Genomic DNA, 24,696 nt, shown 5'->3' with positions numbered 1-24,696 from the left:
CCCAAAATTATGAAATGCATTATTTGAATGCTTGGCCAAAGAGATGTGTTTTTAATCTAGATTTAAACAGAGGAAATGTGTCTGAACCCCGACCCTTATCAGGAAGGCTATTCCAGAGTTTGGGAGCCCAAATGCGAAAAAAGCTCTACCTCCTTTAGTGGACTTTGCTATCCTAGGTACTATCAAAAGTCCAGCGTTTTGTGACCTTAGGGAGCGTGATGGGTTGTAGCGAGGTAGAAGACTAGTTAGGTACGCAGGAGCTAAACCATTAAGGGCCTTATAAGTAAGTAATAATATTTTGTAACTGATACGGAACTTAATAGGTAGCCAGTGCAGAGACTGTAGTATTGGGGTAATATGATCATATTTTCTTGACCTGGTAAGAACTCTTACTATTTATTAATATAACAGTTGTATTGAATATTGTTAGTGTTTGTAGGCTCAGTAAGCTTATTTTCAGCCTGGTTTGTGTGTTCTTCCTCCTCTCCAGAAGGTGGTCATGTCTTCTCATCCGCGTCGAGTCCGGCTGAAGCCCTGGCTGGTGTCTCAGGTGGACAACGGGACGTTTCCGGGTCTGATCTGGCTGAACCCGCGAGACCAAAACGCTTCCAGATCCCGTGGAAACACGCCACGACCAACACTAACCAGAATAAGCAGAAGAACACCATCCCCAAGGTAAATAACGAAGAGACCGAGGCCCGGGGAACAGCATCCACGGGACTGACCCGATCCATGTGTGTTTGTCAGGCCTGGGCCGTGGAGACCGGGAAGTATCAGGAAGGCGTGGACGAGCCGGATCCGGCCAAATGGAAAGCGCAGCTGAGATGCGCCCTCAACAAGAGCCGCGAGTTCAACCTCATCTACGACGGGACCAAAGAGGTTCCCACTAAACAGCTGAAGATCTACGACGTGTGTGATATTCCTCAGACGCACAGTAACCCGGGTAACACGGACACAAGTTGTCCATTAAACATTATTATTTTATACTTGTAACAGACAGAGTCGTGTTAAAACAAAACATTAAAACTTTATAATCATAATATTACCATTTCCATTTTAAAAATAAAAATGATGTATCTGAGTCTTGTTGTATATTATGCAGTGTGGCAGGCTTTGATTTTGACATAGCCGTAAACCTCTTTTTGTCTCAGGTTCGGTTCCCACGTATGAGACTGACCGTATGTTGATGACGACGACGTTCCCGACACTCCCGAACCTCCTCCTCCGTATCCACCGCATGGTACTACTGCATCACAGGATCCTTTTGGCTTAATCGTGTGTGTTTGGCGTTCATGTTGACGCAGTGTTTCTCTGTGATGATGATGATGTGCAGGCATGAGCCCGTCTCCGCTATCCGCGGTCTGGACTCCTCGGGCTCCGTGTCTCCCATGCAGCCTCCCAGCTGCCTCCTCCCCGCAGCTCCTCCCTCTGTGGAGGTGTGGCCCAAGAAGGAGCCGCTGGACGTGGAGATGCAGCCGCCGCCCATGGAGCTACAGACACCCACACCGCTGGAGGCCATGTTCGCCACTCCGGAGACCTGGATCAGCTCCCTGCCCAGTACACACTCACATTCAACATTTCATTTTAAATATGAATATTGGAAATAAATATGCAAATAATATTAATAAATTAGATTCGCCAAGACAAACTTTAGGTTGTCTTAAGAAAGCCTAGCCTGAAAGTTTAAAAGTAGTTGTAAAATTTTGATAGATTAGATGTTGATAACATGTTTCTAGCATGATCAACATACTATTAACATGAAAGCACTATTACATAGTTACTAGAATCTTGCTAGTGATGATGCTAGCATGATTAGCAAAGTAACTAGCATGTTGCTAGCATGGTTGGCATTAGCCAGCAACTAGCATGTTGTTACCATGATTAGCAAGTTACTACTAGCATGTTGCTAGCATGATTAACAAGTAACTAGCATGTTTGTTAGCATGACTAGCATGTAGCTAGTATTATTAGCAAGTTACTAGCATGTCACTAGCATGTTTCTAGCCTGATCAGCTTGTTGTTAACATGATTAGCATGATACTAGCATGTTGCTAGCATGATTAGCAAGTGACTAGCATGTTGCTAGCATGATTAACAAGTTAGTAACATGTCTCTAGCATGTTGCTAGCATTATAAGCAAATAACTAGCATGTTGCTAGCATGATTAACAAGTAGCATGTCACTAGCATGTTTCTATCCTGATTAGCATGTTATTAGCATACATTAATCATGATTAGCATGCTACTAGCATTTTGTTAACATGATTAACAATTTATCAAAAATTATTAACAATTCTCCAAGAATGATTAGCATGATACTAGCATGTTGTAAGTATGTTTCTAACATGATTAGCATGTCACTAGGATAGATAGATCGAAATAGTCAGATGATAGATGGATAGATAGATAGATAAGTAGCAGATCAGGAGCCAACCTAATAAGGTTAAATGTAACCAATTTTGAATGTTTTTTGACAGTTTGATCCTAAATTAGAATTCTTGTAAGATGAAATTGTCAATTGAACGTCAAATTCATAATATATTTTCATGTGCAGTGTATCAGTGAATGGGGAACTTAGTGCAAAATTTATTTACATATTAAATTGCATTTAATATAAAATTACATTAAATATAATACATTTGACATGTTTAATTAAATATGAGGTTTGGAATACAGGAGATAAATATGCAAATAATATTATTATATAATATGTAAAAGTGATTAAAGGTTTTGAACGTTTAGTTGACAATTTGATCTTAATATTATTTATTAATATTGTTTGCTTATGAAGGGCTACAAAGTCACAAATGGTCAATTAAACATGAAATTTATATATGACATATTTGATGTGTTTATATAATTCAACATGTAACAACAAATTATAAACTAGTGGTCGACCGATATTGGTTTTTTTGACGATCAATGCCGATATCTTGGAAAGCGGGGGGCCGATATAAAACCGATATCATTTTTTAAAACATTTTAATTCATATTTAAGAAATTTGAAATAAGTTGACCAACAGGGCACTCAGTATTCTGGGAAGTTTGTGTGCATTGGGAATCATATTTTTCAAATAAAGCAAATAAAACCAACATAACACACACATTAAAAAAAACACACAGAGAACATGCGATCATGCAGGTCACATGCACACCTGGATTCGACTAAGTTTTTAAGGTTTATAAAATTAAATATTCATTAGTTATTAAAAGATTTGTTTGAGGATTTGAAATAAATGCGTATTTGCATAATGCTGATGGCAAACGAGAAAGTATTATAATGTTTGCCTTTCGATTACTAATAATATAAAAGCAATCATTATAATACTTTTCGTATACATTTAAATTCCTTTGTTTAACCGTTCTATCGGATTATTAGACAGACTTATATCCGTATTAGACAGAACTGTTAACAACGACAGTAAACGAGGGAGAATGTGAGCACTGTGTGCTTTGGCACTGCCGTTTTTAGCGCCGTCAAAATAAAAGTCCCGCCTCAAACACATCGGCCAAGCAGAAAAACTTATCGGCCGATGCCGATATTTGAAAAATGCCAAATATTGGCCTTGGGAATGTATCAGTCGACCACTATAATAAACACTTTTTAACGGCTAACTTAAATACATATTTAGTTAATATTATTTCTGTATATGGCTACAAAAATTATAATATAAATAATCTATTTAGAAGGATGTTGAATTAGACTAACATGTTAAATGTGATAAATTTTAATGTATATTTTGTAAATTTAAATTTTGCGTAGCTTTATATGGAGAATTTATGATTAAAACAATTTATTTACATATTAAATTGTACTTAATATCACATTAAATATGCAAAATTTGATAATAATAATAAGTAAAATTGTAAATTCATTAAGAAGAATGTTTAATTGGATAAATGTTTAAAATGTGATCAATTTAAATATATTGAATAATAATAATAAGTAAAATTGTAAATTCATTAAGAAGAATGTTTAATTGGATAAATGTTTAAAATGTGATCAATTTAAATATATTGAACATGTTTAATTGACAATTTGGTCTTAGTTTTTAATTGTACCAGCTCTATATAGAAACAACTGGTATTTACATAATATTAATGAATAATATATATATATATATATATATATATATATATATATATATATATATATATATATATATATATCCATTAAGAAGGTCCTTATCATGTGTAATAAATTTTGATAAATTTAATTGATAATTTGATCTTACATTTGAATTTTTGTAGGACTATGTGAAAACTAATATCGTCAAATTGAATGATTAATATTTTAAGATAATTCAGCTTGTTGACAATTTCAGCTTAAATTAGTTTTGTAGCTCTATATGGAAAATATTTAAATAATATTCATGATTAATATGTGAATAAACGATCCATTAAGGTCTTTATAATTTACTAATACATGTTGAATTATATAAACTAGGGATGTAACGATTCACTCAACTCATGAATCGATTCGATTCACGTTTTTTTTTACAAAATGAGATTTAAGACAAATTATAAATTAAATGTGTCCTTTAATTATTTCTTGGACAAAATGCTGTAGGTTTCTTTGTGAAATTAAAATATAACACTATAATAATACACTAATATAGCACTTGCATATTTTTACTCTTTTGTTGGTTTTGATAACTTCTATTGTCCTCATTTGTAAGACGCTTTGGATAAAAGCATCTGCTAAATAACAAAATTGAAATATAATGTAAATAACAAAACTAAATTGAAATTTTAAAACAAGCCCCAAATCAAATAAGCAACACAAATAAAATAAAGCTTTGTCTGTGCTCTTTCCATTTAAAATTAGAGGCAACCACTGCATTTTAATCATGATCCAAACAAAGATGCTGCACACATGTAACATGAGCAGTTTTTAATCTAAATTAGATTGTATAATGTGAAGCAAAAAACAGAAACTGATTTGACTTCAGTTTTGTGAAACTATACAAAAAAAAAATATCTGCATGAAACAAACCACAAACAACATTCAGCTTATGAACACTGCTTCAATAAAAAAAAACAACCCATAAATCACTAAAAACATTACCCCCATAAACAAATCAACGCTTGCACTTATGAACTTTAATATGCATTGTTCAGAGGCAAGATGGAAAGACAAAATACCATCTAAACTTTTCTAAAGACAGTAAGTTCCCCTCAGACATACATTCATATAAAACTCCTACCCTTAATGAATCACGATTTGTCAGCATCTCACCGCTCTGTAACACAAGATCCTGTCATTCGAGGTTAATCGTTACATCCCTACTATAAACACCTTAAATGTGATTCATTTAACATGTTTAATTGATAATTTGATCATAAATGTGCATTTTTGCCGCTCTGTAACACAAGATCCTGTCATGTCACCCATAATGCCCTGTGTGTGTGCAGTGACGGATCTGGAGGTGCAGTTCTATTACCGCGGTAAGGAGGTGTGTCCGCCGGTGACCGTCAGTAACCCACAGGGCTGTCGTCTGTTCTACGGTGATCTGGGGCCCATCGTCAACCAGGAGGAGCTGTTTGGGCCGGTCAGTCTGGAGCAGGTGCGCTTCCCCCACACCGAACACATCACAGCGTGTGTTCACGAGCCGCCTGCAGCCGCCTGCTGGACGTCATGGACCGCGGCCTCATCCTGGAGGTGAGCGGACACGACATCTACGCCGTGCGCCTCTGCCAGTGTAAGGTGTACTGGTCCGGCCCGTGTGCGCCCAACCCCAATACACCCAACCTGATCGAGCGCCAGCACAGGGTCAAGCTCTTCTGCCTCGAGTCCTTCCTCAGCGGTGAGTGAGCGACCATCGAGTCGCAGTCTTATGAGACGAGAAAAGTAACTCGGTAACTCTGCCGGTTTCAGCCGTACAAATACAAGCGCTTAAAGATATACCGTCAAATGCATGATATTAGGGATGCGACCATACAGTTAGCACACGGTTCAACACATAACGGTTTTCAGTTTCAGCTTGGGACATCGGTGTTTTGTGCTATTTAAATTGCAAATTTTAGGTATTTAAGTATTATTTTTCCTAGGGACGCACAATATTGGATTTTGCCGATAATGCCGATAATTTTCAACTCATTTTGGCCGATGCAGATACAGATATATCTATATGTATATATAGATATATATATATATATATAATAGATATAGCATATAAACTTGTGGTTAGTTTTAAAAAGAACTTATTTGTTAGAATTAAATAAACAATAATAAAGTTCTTTTATAATGACAGTACATTGACGATTTGAAAATAACTATAAATAAACTATATATTTAATCACTGCATTTTTTTTAAACACATGATATAACAATAAGATGCAGTGGTAACTTTAACATTCGATTTTATGATTTAACATTTGTAGATGATCTGAAGCAAGTTGTAAAAATTCTGAAAATCTTTTAGAGCTCATAATTTAAAAAATACAACACATGATATAACAATATTACACATGATTGCACATAATGAATAAATCAGTATATATAAAATTATTTAATATAAGTGTCATGTATGTGATTTTTTTTTTTCTCTTTCATGTAAGCTATAGTTTCTGACCTTTAAATAAAAACATACTCATGATTTTATGGCATGAATTACTGCTTTATTTAATCAGAAACACAGTATAAATATTATTTGTGTATTTTCCTTTCATGTTATTAGAAACAGGCCAGCATCGGCCCTTACAGAATTAAAACTCATTACCGAACAGGCTTTAGGACCTGGGGGAGGCTACTGCTGCATGTGCTATTACTGTTTACTCCAAATGTATCATTCTGTGCATGCATTCTCAATTTAAATGCAGCAATCCAAAACAGTGAATCCAATCACCATTCAGGCAAAACTTTCCTCTTATCGGCATACTTTTTCATATGGGTCCAATGCCGATATTTACATTTAAAGCCATTATACTCCGATACCGATATTGGTCCGATGCATCCCTAATTCTTCCTATTTTTACCCGAAATAGAATGGATTAGCCATTGTAAGCCGCTTTTCCACTGTCGGGCCAGTGCGAGCCAGTACTTTAAACAGGCCGAGCGGGGCTAATATGATCATCGGGCCTGTAGCACAAGGCCAAAATAGATACATTCATCAGGATTTAAAATTAGTCACACAGAAGTAAAAGCGTTATGAACATAGTCTGTTATTCAGGTCGAGTCTGTTTCCTGTTTAGGCTATTTGTAGTCGCAGCCTATATCACATTTAGAAAGAATGATAATTTCTATATGTTTATAAAAAGCTCCCGAACAAATAAACATGTTATTATTTTCTATGACATGGGCTACGCGGAGCTAAACTCTCGAGACGAGACTTATGACAGATAAAATATGTTACTAAAATAAATCCACAATTGTGATAGAGAATAAGCTGGCGTCTGATTTCTTCAAGAGGTCACATTTACCATGTTTACTGTGGTTGTAACGTTAATGGCGATTGTGCATAGTCTTTTACATCGCTTATAATATATCTGCCTCATATGGTGATTATAATCCACATCGGATCAAGTTATTTCAAACACTCGCTGCTGACTGAAAGTGAGTTTTGAGCTCAACTTATTTTAAAGTGTTTTATGCTGGTGTTATAGCTGTAGCTTTATGAAATGATCTGCGGCTTCTGACACTCTCCAGATGTGGAGAAACTCCGCCTTTATTCATAAACACCCTCTAGCCCCAGCTGGCCCGCATTAGCCAAGGTCTTCGTCGGGCCAAAAAACCCTGGCCGTTGGCCCAGAGGAAGCCCCGACGAGGCACGATCAAGCCCCGGAAGTGACAGTGGAAAGGCGACTGGCCCTGGCACGCACTAGTCCACACATGCATCACAGAAGTGGGGCTTTTTCAGAAGTTGATTGCTATAAACACATGTAATGTCTGTTTCATTCACACTGGAAGCCAGAGGGCGACGTTATGCAAAAAGTCCACACATGCATCACAGAAGTGGGGCTTTTTCAGAAGCATGTAATAAGCATAGACAGTAAAAGAAATGGACACAGCGACTCCATTGGAACTCAATTGAGACAAGTGAAGTCAATAGAAGCACGCACTTCCTGGGGGTCGAGTGTACTGTACAGACTCAAACTCAGCTTGATGACGTAGATGTGATGTGACCAACCTGTCTGACAATTGTAATCTTCAATCGCTGTGCCAAGAGAAATATTGAATCACCCACCGAATCTTGCAGACGATGTCGAATAATTTTGTCCCGTTGCTTTTATGGACTCTCTATGGGCTTTCTTCCCCTTGACTTCATGCCTCCACGTCCCCCGATTAGCCTCATAGACAGTAAAAAGATTGCCTGCGAGCTTCTCCTCCTGTCCATACGGGTAATTTCTCTACTGTGCGACACAGAGTCGTGGTTATGACGCAAATCGTTAGCCTAGTTTTACAAAAACTGCTTCTCCGGGGCCAATAATTTACGATACAAGGTTAATGGAGCCTTTTATACATTTCGTGTTTCTTTAGAAAAAAATGAATGGACAAATGGAGTCTTTAAACGCCTCAGATTTAAAGTTATTCGCTGTCAAAGTGAAGCCAAAATGAATGGGAGTCCAATGGAATGCTAACAGCAGGGGGGGGGTCCACTAGCCAATGGCGGCGCCCAGGGATGCTTCAATAAAATATGAAACCCCTGCCCCCCTGGTAATAAGCAGCGAGGCGTTTCCTGGTCTCAGTGCGTGAACTGAGCTCACGGACAGTTCAGAGAGAAATACAATGCACAGAAGTAATTTAAACACAAACCCCCAAAAAAATAACCGCAATTAAGCATGTATTGAACCGTGGATGTCGTAGCGAACGGTTCAATATTATATTGAGAATTGTGGCATCCTTACATGATATTGTGTCTTCCTTATGAAATGAAGGCTTATGGGTTAATAAGACTAACATATATTATATTATATTATATTATATAATTTAGTTTATTATATGTGATTCCAAGTACAAAGAAAAAAACCTAACAATACATATAAACATCTTTTTTGTGTGTGTGTGTGTGTGTGTGCAGGTGTGATCGCTCACCAGCATATGTGTGTGTATATGTGTGTGTGTGTGCAGGTGTGATCGCTCACCAGCGCGGTCAGTCCTCGTCCGAGTCGCCGCTCTACGATATTCACCTGTGTTTCGGTGAGGAGTGGCCCGACGGCAGACCGCGAGAACGCAAACTGATCATGGTGCAGGTCAGACGCTTCGCCCAGCAGACCGAAATATACATGCATGGATGACATCGTGTTAAAGATATTAGGGAAATATGAACATAAAGTAATAACAAATGAAAAAAAAAATTAAATAAATAAAAATCAAATAAAAACATAAATTTCTATTTATGTTGAACTTAAAATGTAAATAAATATAAATTAAAGAATAACATGCATGTGTGTGTATTTATATATAAATAATAAATATACACAGTACACATACATACATTATGTAAACAAAAACTTTTATTTTGGATGCGATTAATCGCGATTAATCGTTTAACAGCACTTAAATAAATGTAATACAAATTTGAATAAACTGTAACTTTGTACTTGCTACTCAAATAAAATATAATGTATCTTAAACATTAACTTAACTGCGCAAATATGATGGTTATATAAACTAAACTGTTAATGGTTGTTTTTTCCAAATAAAATAGGTCCTGCATAACTTATGCAGATTTTAGCTCAGACGGACCAATCAGAAGCAGCTGTGGGCGGGACAAGTGTGTTCAGTGTGTGTTACGCTCTATAAGCTATAAGTTATACGAGCGTGTTGTTAGTGTGTGTGTGTGTGTGTGTGCAGGTGGTGCCGGTGGTGGCGCGGATGATCAGCGAGATGTTTTCGGGCGACTGCACGCGCTCCTTCGACAGCGGCAGCGTCCGGCTGCAGATCTCCATCCCTGACATCAAGGACAACATCGTGACGCACCTGAAGCAGCTCTACCGGCTCCTGCAGACACACCAGGGTCAGGAGAACTGGCCGCTGCCTCCCAGCATGCAGCTCTCGCAGGCGCAGCACACGCACTGAGCGCACAGGTACCGCAGAGACTCTGACACGCCCCTCCCGGCCTTTCAGAGCACTTTTACTGTGTGGCCCAAGTCTAGCACACCATTAATGATTAATCAGCCGCGCACTGACGGATTGACACGAGCTTTTATCAGCTCGACTCGCTTCCTGATGTCTGAGCTTTTAGCAGCACTCTTGTGCTTTTACTGCTGATGTGTGTTACACAAGTAATCGGGTTTTTCACACTTTCTCCGGGCTTGAATGTCGTGTAGTTTTTAACCGTACTGTGTGTTTGATGTCCCATTATGTAGACTTGTGTATGAATGTTGTATGGATTTATCAAATAAAAAGAGAAAATCTCACAAACTGAATGAGAGCTTTTGTTGTTTCATGAGGATTCAGTGCACTTTGTTCATTTTGGTACTTTATTGTGAGTTTACTATGGTAAAGCCATATATATATATATTCCAGATATGTTGAAAAGTTATCAAAAATTAGCATATGTTAAATTAGAATATTTATCTAAGTGAGTTAATTATGTAATATCTTACGTAAATACTACATTACAAAATGTAGATAAACGATTGCTTAATATAGATGAAATGTAATATATTTAGATATAACTTGTTTTATATATTCAGATATAATTAAATTATAATGTAAAATATTTTGAATTTAAAACAAAGATTATTTATTAAATTATATTTATGATTGTTATAATTATAAGTGAATGATAATTATATTTCATCTATATTAAACAAGTTATATATTACTTAGATATTTAGTAATATTTCGATATAACTTGTTTCATACAATATTTAAATAATTGTCAATATATATTAAACAAGTATCTAAATATACAAAAAATTATATTTGTTTTTAATGTAATATCTAAATAAATACAGAAAAAAATATAATTGTATACTTAATCTATATTAAACTCTAATATATTTTATATTTACATTAACTTGTTTTATCTAAGTATATTATGTGATCTACTTTGAAATAACACATATTTGGAAAATTATATTTACTATGTAATATCTAAATTTTTTATTTAATATATTTTAAACTTGAATAACTTATTTAGATATAACTTGTGTAATATATGTTATATATAACATAATATATAACATAATTTAATATTCTATACTACTATAGAATCTAATATATATATATATATATATATATATATATATATTTTTGGATCAAATATATATATATATAATATATATATATATCCTCTTTATTAAACAAGTTTAAAAAGTCTTGACATATATATATATAACTTGCTTAATATCTAGATTTAATTAAATATTACATTTGTCAAAATAACAAGGTATATCCTAATCATATATATTGAATTATAATGTGTATCTATAAAATCTGAATATTACATTTTAACTTTATTAAACAAGTTATATCCAAGTATTGCAATTTAATAAAATATTAGAGGTATAACTTGTTATATGTTATATTTAGACCCAAAACTATATATTAAGTTGTCAAAAATTAACAATTTAATTCAATTATATCTAAATATTGCATGAAACAAAGTAATAAAGTTTTTTTCTTCTTTTTCTGGTTAGGTTACTGTAATATTTAGATATTTAAGTCATCAGATATTTTGAGCTGATCTCACATCATGTAGATTTGAGTTTTCCTTGTATAAGGATTGTTCAAATATCAAATATTTTTTTTTCTTCTTTTTCTGGTTAATCTGAAACCAGATATGGATTGTGCACAGATCAAATATTTGCTCAGTTATTGTAAAGTCTTGCTGGTCCAGTATCTGCAGCCTGAGGTGTGTTTGTTAGTCTGTCGGTGTCATGTGTTATTTCTCCACCCATCTGAGCTCCTCCTGTAAGGTGAGTTCAGTCAGACTTTGGCCCCAGGAGCAGCTCCTGTTCCTCTGTCCGTCACACTTTGAACAAACGCCGAGAAACCGCAGAAGATCTCAAGACTCAGAACTGAGAAACCTCTCCAACAGCTCGTCTGATCTGCTCGGTGAGTGTTTTCAGTGCTTAGATGAGCTTCAGGGGTTTGGATCTCCTCAGAGAGCTCAAGCGGATGCTGGGGTCACATCTGATGCGCTTCTGCTTGCTTTCTGCTTTGATTTATGGCTGGTTTGGTCTTCATCGAATGGTAAACCGGGACTCTTGGTGTGTTTGTGATTGAAACGCTGAGGTTTCTTGTGTGCTGTTATGTAATGTTCCCCTGTTGACACAGATGCAAAATAAAAAATTTTTTGTTTATATGAGCTCATAAACACGGGCAGATCGTCAGCTATAGTAATGCACATAAGCCATTACTGACTTTAAATGAGAAAACTAAATACACAGGAGTCCTTGATTCCAGGGTTGGCAAGTTTTACCAATCATACCATGGTATTCCTCCGGTAGCATGGTATAAGTACTGATGGTGTTTAATGGTAGTGCCATAAACTCAAATTTTTGTGCAATTTGTGTAGTATTTCAAACAATACCATGGTACTTTTTAAAGATATGGTAATACCATGGTCGTCTTCTACATTACACATCCAAATATCTTAGCTAAGGTCCATGGATATACTATAATATTTTTGAAGTACCTTACAATGTAATGTGTAAGTACCTTAACAGTGAACTGAAAAAATACCATGTTTTTACTCTAAAAATGGTGGAAAACCATTATTAAGTTTACCATGCAGTACATGGTATATTGAACAAAATTGTACCTAAAGCTACCATAGTACTCTAACACGACACAGTGAGGTTTCATACAATAATATTATGGTATTTTAAAAAATTGCATGGTATTCAATTGTATTTCAGATAAAAATCTTATTTGTTTTGAAAGTGATGAGAATGCCTTGAATATATATATATTATATATAGGATAATATATATATATATTATATATATATATAATATATATATATATATATATATCTATAGATATATATATTATATAGAAAGCAATTCTATATTATGCAATTCAAAATAAATGCAATAAAATAAATTGTAATATATATAAAAACCATGTTTAAATGTAGTTATATACATTGTTACATTTAAACATGGTAAATAAATTATAATTTGATTTTGACGTAACATCTAAATATTACATTTTGTCTATATTACACAAGTTATATCTAAGAATTGTAATATCTTTAATATTTAGGTTTAATTATAACTATTCTAATTAATATGAATAATTTCTCAAATATTTTACATTAAGCGGTTTTATATTAAATTATAATATGTATAATTGATTTAATATGTAATATTTCAATGTTACATTTCATCTATAGTATTTTAAGCTAATGTAATTTTAGATACACGTTTAATATATAATAAATAGACAAGTATATACATACAGTATACACACACAAGCATATAAAAGTACATATTACATAAATTTGTGTATTGATTGATTTGGAGAAATATCAAAATATTACTTTTCATCTGCAAGTAATTTAATTTATTATACTAGTTTGACATTATAATTCATATAGTAAATTATATTAATCGATATGATGTATAACTGAACCTATATGGATGTATCCACATCACACACACAACACACACACATGTGTTTGTGCGGGGTGGTGTGTTTTTTGATGCTGAAGGTGCTGTGGTCATGCTGCGGGGTTCGAGTCCGTTCGGCTGGTCCAGCGGTGACACTGAATCGTTTCGCTCCAGGTGAGGACCGCCTCTGATTACTGTGTATCATGACATCTCTCACGCGAGTCTGACCCGTGTGTTTTCCCGCAGCGTGACGGCGCTGGACGACGCGTTCTCAGATCTGTCGGGTTTATCCAGACCCAGCGCTAAATCAATATACCGTGAGTATTGATCAGTAACGCTCACACTGCTGCTGCTGCTGTACTCAGCTCTGTTACTGAGACTCGGACTGAAATCGCTTTTGGATGAGCGCTCGCTGTTCACATTCGTCATTTTCTTTGTGTGAAATCAAATTTATTTTGTCCATCAAAAGTGTGCTGAAAATATAAAAACTTGCTAAAACATGTCATTACAGTCCGAAAAGCAAAAGTGAAAGCGCCCAATGCTTTTTAGTACATTTTACAAGAAACTAGCCTTTTCTTTTAAATATATTACATTTAATGTACAATAACATTACACACAATACTTAATACGGTATATATATAGACAAAATATATTAATGTAATAAAACATATTGAAGTATGTAATTCATGTAATATAAAACAAAAACCACAACAAAAAAACATAAAAAAACACGTTAAAAAAACATACGTGAAATAAATTTAAACAAAACCCATTTGGAACATTATCACATGTACACATTGGTTCACTTGGGTTTCACACATTTACACCATAAAAATTCACGTCTCACATTTGTTCACAGGGGTTTTCACCACATTTACACCATAAACAATGTTTGCATTGAAATATCAAGATGTTTATCTTTAAAGTAATATTTAAATATTATAATTGAGATATTTAGATGTTTATTGCAATTGCATATACATTTGATATATAAATTAATTTTAATTTTATAAAATCCTTTATTGTTTTGTGTGTGTTTGTAAAAATATAAATCTATTGTTTTGCACCTGTTTCTGTGTTGGTTTTGTTTAATCGTCAGGAAGGAGATATGAAATATCATTAACCTGATATAACATGAGTGAGATGAGCTCAGTGATGTAGTCAACGTGTGTGTTTTGCGTAGATCAGAGGAAGGAATATGCAGACTCCATCAACAGACAGATGCATCAGTTCCAGCACAGAGTGGAGGTGAGGATGACTAACTCTTCTTCATCATCTCATCATCCTCCTCTGAGCTCTGATGTGTGACTCTGTGCTCCTCAGCATCTGTTCACCTGTGAGCTGGACGGCCAGCAGCTGTGTGACGTGAACGACTGTCTGGAGCGGCTGAAGTATCTGGACGCTACGGGCCGTGTGTGGGGTCAGGACGTCCTGCTGGAGGTGCGGGACGGAGCGCTGCTGCTCGCCGACATCGAGACCAAGGTCAGGACAAACGTCTTGCAAATCATGTTAGAAACATGCTAGTGAGATGCTAGTAACTTGCTAATCATGTTAACAACATGCTAGTAACATGCTAATCATGCAAGCAACATGTTAGTTACTTGCTAATCATGCTAGCGACATGCTAGTAACAGGCTAATCATGCTAGCAACATATTTATCATTCTAGAAACATGCTAGTGACATGCTAGTAACATGTTAACAACATGCTAACATGCTAGCAACATGCTAGTTACTTACTAATCATGCTAACAACATGCTAGTAACATGTTAATCATGTTAGAAACATCCTAGCGACATGCTAGTAACTTGTTTATCATCTTAACAACATGCTAGTAAGTTGCTAATCATGCTAGCAACATGCTAGTAACATGCTAATCATTCTAGAAACATGCTAGTGGCATGCCAGTTACTTGCTAATCATGCTAGAAACATGTTGGCAAAATGTTAGTAATTTGACAATAATGCTAACAACATGCTAGTAACATGTTAATCATGCTAGAAACATGCTAGCGACATGGTAGTATCTTGCTAATCATGCTAGAAACATACTAGTCACTTGCTAATGATGCTAGCAACATGCTACTCATTCTAGAAACATGCTAGCGACATGCTAGTAACTTGTTAACCATGTTAACATGCTAGTTACTTACTAATCATGCTAACAACATGCTAGTAGCATGTTAATCATGTTACAAACATGCTAGCTACATGCTAGTAACTTGCTAATCATGCTAGTAACGTGGTAATCATTCTAGAAACATGCTAGCGACATGCTAGTTACTTGCTAATCATGCTAGACACATGCTAGCAAAATGCAAGTAATTTGACAATCTTAACAACATGCTAGTAACATGCTAATCATGTTAGAAACATGCTAGCAAACATGGTAGTATCTTGCTAATCATGTTAGAAACATACTAGTCACTTGCTAATGATGTTAGCAACATGCCAGTTATTTGCAAATCATGCTAATAACATGCTAGTTACTTGTAAATATTATGTTTTAATATTTAATCTATTATATATATATATATTTTTTTTTTTTTTTCTCTCCGTACATCATTAAACTACTCTAGATGATCATCTTTCTCACAGTGTGGTGGTTGTTGTGTGTTCAGGAGGTGTTGGAGTCGTGGCCGCTGAGCAGCGTTCTGGATCTGAAGGCCTTTCTAGACGAGAGAGTTTACGACTCTCTGATGACCGTCCTCATTCAGAAACACGGCAGTCGTGCCGTCAGTGTGTTCCTGTTCCAGAGCGAGTCTCTCAGGGTGGGTTCATGATTCTAACTGGTCCAGCGTCTCAGTGCTTCTCGCAATAAACCACTTCTGTTTTCATGTGTTCTTCAGGCCGATTATCTGAAGAAAGAGCTGGAGCAGCTCCTGCAGAACAAGAGAAACGATCCCAGACTGACGAATGGCAGGTCAGAGGATGAACACCAGCCGATCTCCTCAATAATGATCCACGAATGTCATGCTGATGTGATTTGTGATTTAATTCTGCAAGTAAAGTCAATGTAGGAAACGTCACACAGAGAAAACTCACAACGAAAAAGTTTTGTTGTCCTCCACCTCAGCCGATCTTTCAGAAACCTCCTGAACACTGGGCCGCTCCGGATTACGGTGAGATGACCGACCAAAAACATGTGACGTACTGTATTTCCAAGAGAAACTGTATATGATGAGAAATAATGTACTTTTCCTATCTAAAGCCAATTTTTTGTCTGTGGTGATCAGATGAGAGTCCGGTCCCGACTCCTCCCACCTCCAGAGGCTAACTCCGCCTACATGAAGGTAGGGTCTCCGCCAACCTCGAGCAGAAGAAGAGCCACCCATCAGACCGGACCCGCCCCCTCAACGGCCGTACACAGAGCGAGAGAGGAACGTGGTGAGTGTTTATGACTGAATATAACACCGTGCTGACCTACAGATGAGAGATTTTAACAGTTTGTCTGTCTGCAGGACATCCTGAATCACCTCATTAATGACATCGAGGCCTTCGCAGGCCAACTGACGGCCATCGCGCCCAAGATGGACAAGAAGAAAAAGAAAAAGAAGAAGCATAAGGGTGAGCGAGAGGACCGGTGTGAGTGGATGAGATGAGTTGATGGAGGATGTGTTGACGTGTTTGTGTCTGTTTGCTGTAGCTGTGAAGGGAATGCCGTCAGAGGAACAGTTCTCCGTCTGTCTGAGGAAAATCAAGATGGCCTTTAACCTGCTGGTGCGTCAGATACTGTCCGATTCATTTTATATGATATACTATATTGTGGAACTAATGTCTATATATTAAATAAACATAAAATGTGTTACAGTTTTGTTATTAATATTATAGATTCTAAAATGTTTTAAGACTAATAATAATGTCAAACAATCTGTGCTCATCAGGCTATCCTGCAGGGGAAGATGACAATCCCAGCGCGCTGAACTCACTCACCTGTCTGTTCTCCATACTGGAACTGGTGAGACAGCTGTTCTATGTCTGTTTGTTTGTTTTCTGTGTTGTTGATCTGACACTTGTGTGTGTGTGTTTGTGGGTGTGTGTGTGGGCTGTGTGTAGGTTGTGTTTCACTGTAATGAGGATCTCCCTCCTTCTATCGTGGCTCCTCTCTTTGAGCCAGAGTGTGTGGTGTTTCTGAGCGAGGAGGCGACCCCGGAGGAGGATCATCTGTGGCAGTCGCTGGGAGACGCCTGGAACATTCCCAGGTAAAACACACACACACAACTCAGACCAAACTCAAACACACACTCAGATGATTTAGACTCACTCACACACACAGACTCCCAATGGGGGGGGTAGACACACAATTTGAATTCTTACCACACACTCAGACTTCACGCACACACATTCAAGACTCACACATAAGGCATACTCAAACACACACACTCAGACTCAAACATAGAAACAAAAATTTAGAATCAACACGAGATTATACTCACACACATTCAGACTCACTCAGACTCTCACACAAACACCCAGACTCAAACTTAGACACAAAATTAAGAATCATACACACAGTTTAGAATACAACACACATTCAGACTCACTCACACTCAAGACCTCATACACACACTCAGACTCATACATCAGGGCTCGCAAAATCGTTAGCCCGACGTCCCAAGGATATTGTGTTTTCCAGGTAGGGCTACCAGAAATGTATCACCGCCCTGCCCCGACGGGCTATCTTGAATAGTGATGTAAAATTCCAAAAAATTCCTTGATTCACATTGTTCACTCGCTTGTAGGGGTGAAATGGATCACAGTCGATCATTCACACTTGTTTCTAAGTGTTGCTGATTTAAACATTCAAGCATTTTTAAACCATTGATTTGGGATGTGTTTTAAAATTTCAAGTTCGTTTTATTATTTAATATTTCAATTTAACAAAGAAATATGCAGCATTTTGTCTGGGAAATAATAAGAGGACACCTTTTCATTTATAATTTGTCTTAAATCTCATTTTGTAAAATAAAATAAATAAAAAAATAAATATAAATAAATTGTAAGAAAAATGTATGGTGTAATCTTTATTGTGAATTTTATTGCATCGTAAGTTTATTGAATCGTTAAATCCCCAATATGCTACTAGTTTTTTGCTGATCATGCTGATTTTTCCACAGTAAAGTTCAGCCGATGTCTTTTTTTATTCGGGGCTAGTTAAATTCATTTCAGACTACCAAAACCTGAAGAATGCCTGCCCAAAGGGCTACCAGGAATTTTGAAATTTTGCGAGCCCTGTACAACACAACACACACACACACACACACACACACCACACACACACACACACATTCAAACTCACACACACTTAGAACTCACTCACACTTAGAAACTCAGACTGTCTCTCAGACTCACTCACACAGAGACCTCACACTTAGACACACACAATTTAGACTCACACACACTCAGACTCTCAGACTCACTCAGACAGAGACTCACACTTAGACACACACAATTTAGACTCACACACTCAGACTCTCAGACTCACTCAGACAGAGACTCAAAATTAGACACACACAATTTTAGACTCACACACACTCAGACTCTAGACTCACTCAGACAAGAGAGACTCACACTTAGACACACACAATTTAGACTCAACAACTCAGACTCTCTCTCAGACTGACACACACAGATAAAACACAGACACACACACTCAGACTCCTGTCTCAGACTCACACACAGAGACTCACACTTAGACAAACACACTCAGACTCTCTCTCAGACTCACACACACAGATTCCACACTTAGACACAAAACTTTAGACTGCACACACACAGACTCTCTCTCAGACTCAACTCACAGACTCATTCTTAGGCACACAGAATTTAGACTCGCACACCACAGACTGTCTCTCAGACTGACACACAGAGATTACACATAGACACACACACACTCAGACTCTGGTCTCAGACTCACACTTAGACAAAAACACACATCAGACTCTCTCTCAGACTCACTCACTGACTCATTCTTTAGGCACACAGAATTTAGACTCGCACACACAGACTGTCTCCTCAGACTGTCTCTTCACACACACACACACACACAGACTCACACTTAGACACACAATTTTAGACACACACACTCAGATTCTCTCTCAGACTCATATACGCCAGGCACTCAAACTTAGACACACAATTGTGAGACTCACACACACTCAGACACTCTCTACACACTCAGACGCACTCTCACACAGATACAGTTTTAGACTTTCGCCCTCTGACTCAGACTTAGACGTGTGGTTTTGACATTGTGTGTGTGATGAAGCACTAAGTGGCCGGAGGATGATGATGACATTCCCACCTTCACACCGGTGTTTGATGATGGATGGGAGCCGCCGAAACCCACAAAAAATCCCAGAGCAGAGCATCATGAACGCAAGCAAACGAGAGCCAGGGCAAGCACCTGTGACACGACAAATGGTATGAACCACACTGAACACACAATCACACGATCAACCTGTCATTTTAACGCTCTCTGTTTGTGTTTGTTTGTAGAGCAACAGACTGCCGCCGGAGCCTGAAGAGAGGTACAGATACATGCATATGAACACCTAGGACACACGTGAGAAGTGCTGCCATACGGCGAGTGTGTGACTCTCTGTGTGTGTGTTTGCAGTTCAGAGGAGTTACCGGCGAGCTTCATGAAAGCCATGTTTGATTTCACAGCGCGAAACCCTCGAGAGCTTTCCATCAGTAAAGGTGAACAACTACAGGTGAGACACACAACACACACACACACACACACCACACCAGACCTGAGCTAGTGGAGTGTGCTACTCTGTGTGTGTTTATGTGTTTGACCATGTGTATGTGTAGTTGATGGACATGTCTAAGCAGTGGTGGGGAAGGATGAAGGATGAAAAAGGGCAGGATCGGTTACGTCCCAAACAACATGCTTCAGTCTCCGCAAGCAGCAGGACAAAGCTGTACGTATATCATACATGTTCACCTGTACATCTGATGTGTTCACAATCATGAGCTCCACCTCCCTGACCCCGCAGGAAACCCCGTCTGCACCCACACTCACCCGAAAATCACGACCCGAGGAGGTCCGGACCTGGCTGGGAGCACAAGGGATTCAGCAAAATGTGAGCAGAACCACATATGCACTGCTTACTAATAATAAAAATAAAATAAAAATAGTGTAGAATGGGCTGCAATATGTATGCAAAATAACCCAGTTCATGACTGCTCATTATGTTGTGTTGTGTGCATAATAATATGGATACTATTATTACTATGTTACTATATACTATTCTGTTTTTTAATATATTTATATATATTTTTTAATTAAAAAATAGTAAGTTTTACATTTTCAATAGATTTAAGTTCATAATCATGTAAATAGTGTTTTATGCATTATTTAAAAGCAAGTTTATAGGAAAATAGTTTAATTATTGTGTGAAGTATCATAATTATATATACATATATGTTATTTTTAGTATATGTATATTACTGTTTATAATATAATTCTAATTGTGTAATAAAATGTGGAATTATAACATTGATAATTTTACCTGCTGTTTCATATATACTAATATATTTTGTTTTTAATTAAAAATAACATTATTTCTCAAGTTTATTTCAGTTTAGGTTTTAAATTTAAATTCATAATTTCTCATTATATCATGTACATCTATAATTTTGCTGTCCTGTTTGTTTTAGTCTCTCTTTCAGCACAAATTGCTTTATTATAAAACCCAACGTCCATCAATGGAAAAATGTTTAAAATCATATTTATTCAATATAAAGTTGCGCGTACTAGTATTATTGTATAAATAATTAAATAGAAAAATATAAAAATGCAACATCATAGTGTCATTGTATTTGTTTTATAGTTTTTATTTTTAATTCACTTTTTCATGTGATCATATAATGAGTCAAAAAATCTAGACTAATAGGTTGATTCAGGCACATTGCATTGTGGGATATGGGGTGTTAGCATGCACTGAATGTACAACATTCTGTACGTTATGTTATTCTGTGTGTTGGTCAGTACGTGCGGTGTTTAGGAGGCGTCAGCGGCTCGATGCTGCTGGGGAATGACACGCGACGAGCTCAAGACCGTCTGTCCAGAAGAGGAGGAGGACGCGTCTTCTACCAGCTGCAGAACATCAAATCAGCCCCTCGCGGTGAGTACGACATCCTCTTCATCATCATCATCATCATCACAAACACGTGATGTCACACTGACCTCATCTTCACTCTCTCCAGATGGCCAGTGAAGTGAGACAGATGATCTGAGCCACAAAGAAGATGCTGAAGAAAATGACGCTAAATCACAAAATTTGTACGTTATTTCTGCACTCCGGATCCATTTGGACCGAAGAAAGAATCTGTATTTTATAAAACAGTCCTAACTTAACATTTTTCAGCTAAAACTATATTGTATTTGATCAGCAACTTGAGTGAATGTGAACCAATTTCACCATATTATTCCTGCATTGACCACATTTTTATTAATTAAAAAATTAAGATATTCTTTGAAATTTAAGGTTACAAATGATCCAGACCAAAAAAACTATGATGCAAAATATATTTATATTTTTGTCAATATTGATGAAAATTTGTATTTGAATATATCATTGTACGAAATTTATGAGAGCATATAATCTGAGAATTATCAGTATATTATCCCAATGAAAAGAATGGAATTTAATTAAATTCATAACTCATGATTGCTCAAAAACAGTCCATATTTATAAAACCTACATATTTATTTCTAACAAAGCAACATAAATATTCCTCTGAATTTACCAAATAAATTCATTTATTCATTTATTGTCAGTTTTTCATGCTGCCAATGGTTTTTTTTTAATACACGTACATACAGTATTCATGTTTTGCTAATTCAGACCAATAAGTGTGTGAGATATGGGAGTAAAAGGCTAAATATGTTTTACAAAAGTGTTTTGACACTAATATCACTTTATAGATAATTTTATAGAAATAATTTTTTGACACTAATGGTATTCCATACATACCCGGGTCAAAATGACCCGAACATTTTATAGGGTTATCTCTTAAAAAAAAAAAAAAAAAAAAAAAAAAAACTGAAAAAAGATGTTTCAAGGGTGTTAAAAACATTTGCAAAGTTTCATTTCCGTTACTGTAAACCATGCAGGTCAAAATGATGCTGGTTTTGACAATCTGGATTCATATACAATCACAGTTTGTGTTTTATTGATACAAAGATGCTCAAAACCAGATGAGATTAAACACACATGCTTTATTAAATCAATAAAACGCTTATTCTCACCAAAAATAGATATTTCGTACAATTATTCGTGATCATTTGCTTTCTAGCGTGCTGTGCGTCATGCTTTGCTCTGTATTAATGTGCTAATTTCTACAAATCAATGCTTTTTTTTGAGTCACGTTGTTGTGATTTATAGGTTCAGTGTCATAATACTGTCTAGCGATTAACAGTCAGTTTAACGGTCAACTCAATCTACCAAACACATGCTGGATCCGAAGACGCAACAAACTCAAAACTCTCATCAATGTCTGAGCGTTCGTAAAATATGTTATGTAAACTACTTTGTAAACAGCACACAGAAACGGGAGTTTTAGGAAAAGCGGGTTTTGGCTCACCAGCGCCTCCTGCAGGACTGGAGGACATTCACTTCTGAACTGTTCAGCCATCAGAGAACGTAAATCCTTCAAAATGACGAGAAATTTAACGGATAATAGAACAAGAGACTGAAAGATGTATCCGCAGTGAGTTATAATCACAAATTAAACCTTCAAAAAGTAGCTAAGGCAAAAGGGGGTTTTGGGGTGCTACAATTAATATAATAGTATGTATAATAATTCTAATTATAATAGTAAGTGAACAGCATTAACAATTATTTTGTTTTTAACATATTACTGTTAAAATATAATACTAATTATACATATTAATATAAGTATAATAATTATTAACAATTGTATTTTGTTTTTAACATATTACTGTTAAAAGCAAAATACAATTGTTAATATTATTATACTTATATTAATATGTATAATTAGTATTATATTTTATCAATACATTATAATTATCATTATGCGTATTAATATGTATAGTGGTGTTAATTCAATTATATTTTGTTTTTTTTAATAATGTTAAAAACAAAATATTAACGTATAATAATAGTAATATTGTTTTATTTTTTAACATTAACATTTTAAAACAAAATATAATTATAATACATTATATTAATATTAACATGTAATATCATAATAATATTGATATAACTGTTTTTAATATAAACTGATATTAATATTGTATTTTTTATTTAAAAAATTTAAAGTATTTCAGTTTAGTTTAAGATTTAATTAGATTCAAGTTTATTAAATATTGCATATTATTATAGGTAGGGTTACAGTTATAATCACAGACACCTCAAATTAAGCCTTCAAAATAAAAGTCTCTAACGTAAAAGGCACGTGCGGGAGCACGACGTCAAGACAGAGGTGTAACGTCGTATAATAGCGATGCATAGCTCAAACGTCTCTAAACATGCAGTGAAATGAGAGGAACGGAGGGAATGTGACTTTGGTCCGTCTCGAGCGCGCTGATTGGACAGGCAGGGTGTGGGCGGAGTCAGATCTGATTCAAGCGTGCTGATTGGACAGGGGTGGGCGGGGTCAGATCTGATCTGGAGAGTGCTGATTGTACGATGGGGTGGGCGGGGTCAGACTCGAGTGTGCTGATTGGACAGGCAGGGTGTGGGCGGGGTCAGATCTGATCTTCAGTGTGCTGATTGGACAGGCGGGGTGTGGGAGTGGTCGTATCTGATCTCTAGTCTGCTGATTGGTCAGCTGGGTTGTGGGCGTGGTCAGATCTGATCTCGAGCGAGCCGATTGTACAGGCGGGGTCATGGCTTGTCTTGAGCGTGCTGATTGGACAGGCAAGGTGTGGGCGGGGTCATGGCTCGTCTCTAGGGTGCCTATTGGCTGGATGTGAATGACAGCCCGTCCTCCTCCTCGATTCTATCCAGCTCCTGCGTTCGGACGGCTTGCGTGATCAGGTGCAGCTCCTCACACAGAGTCTCGTATCGATACCCCACACGGATGTCCGGGACGTTCGTGCGCCGGATGTCGTTACTGACGGGACCCTCTTTATTGTAATCGGGACCCAGCCAATGACTCTTAGTCTGAAACAAGAGGAGAAAAGAAAGACCTGTGTGAGTCAACAGTGTGTC

At 36.5% G+C, this 24,696-nt stretch overlaps 1 long non-coding RNA gene and 3 pseudogenes across 1 annotated transcript; 3 read left to right on the top strand and 1 right to left on the bottom strand.

Annotated features, from left to right (window-relative positions):
• Positions 1-493: 493 nt before the first annotated feature.
• On the top strand, positions 494-10,370 carry LOC109051536 (annotated as a pseudogene).
• A 1,404-nt stretch (positions 10,371-11,774) lies between these two features.
• LOC109051202 lies at positions 11,775-19,848 on the top strand (annotated as a pseudogene).
• A 12-nt stretch (positions 19,849-19,860) lies between these two features.
• Positions 19,861-20,226, top strand: LOC122134838. Its single transcript, XR_006153129.1, has 3 exons — positions 19,861-19,930; positions 20,006-20,037; positions 20,127-20,226. It is a non-coding gene; the product is annotated as an uncharacterized LOC122134838 (long non-coding RNA).
• A 3,523-nt stretch (positions 20,227-23,749) lies between these two features.
• Positions 23,750-24,696, bottom strand: part of LOC109051503 — a 13,815-nt pseudogene continuing 12,868 nt past the window's right edge.

The sequence above is a fragment of the Cyprinus carpio genome, chromosome A22, assembly GCF_018340385.1.
Source record: "Cyprinus carpio isolate SPL01 chromosome A22, ASM1834038v1, whole genome shotgun sequence".
In the NCBI taxonomy this organism is placed as follows: Eukaryota; Metazoa; Chordata; class Actinopteri; order Cypriniformes; family Cyprinidae; genus Cyprinus; species Cyprinus carpio.
This window is presented reverse-complemented; position numbering and strand designations above follow the sequence as displayed.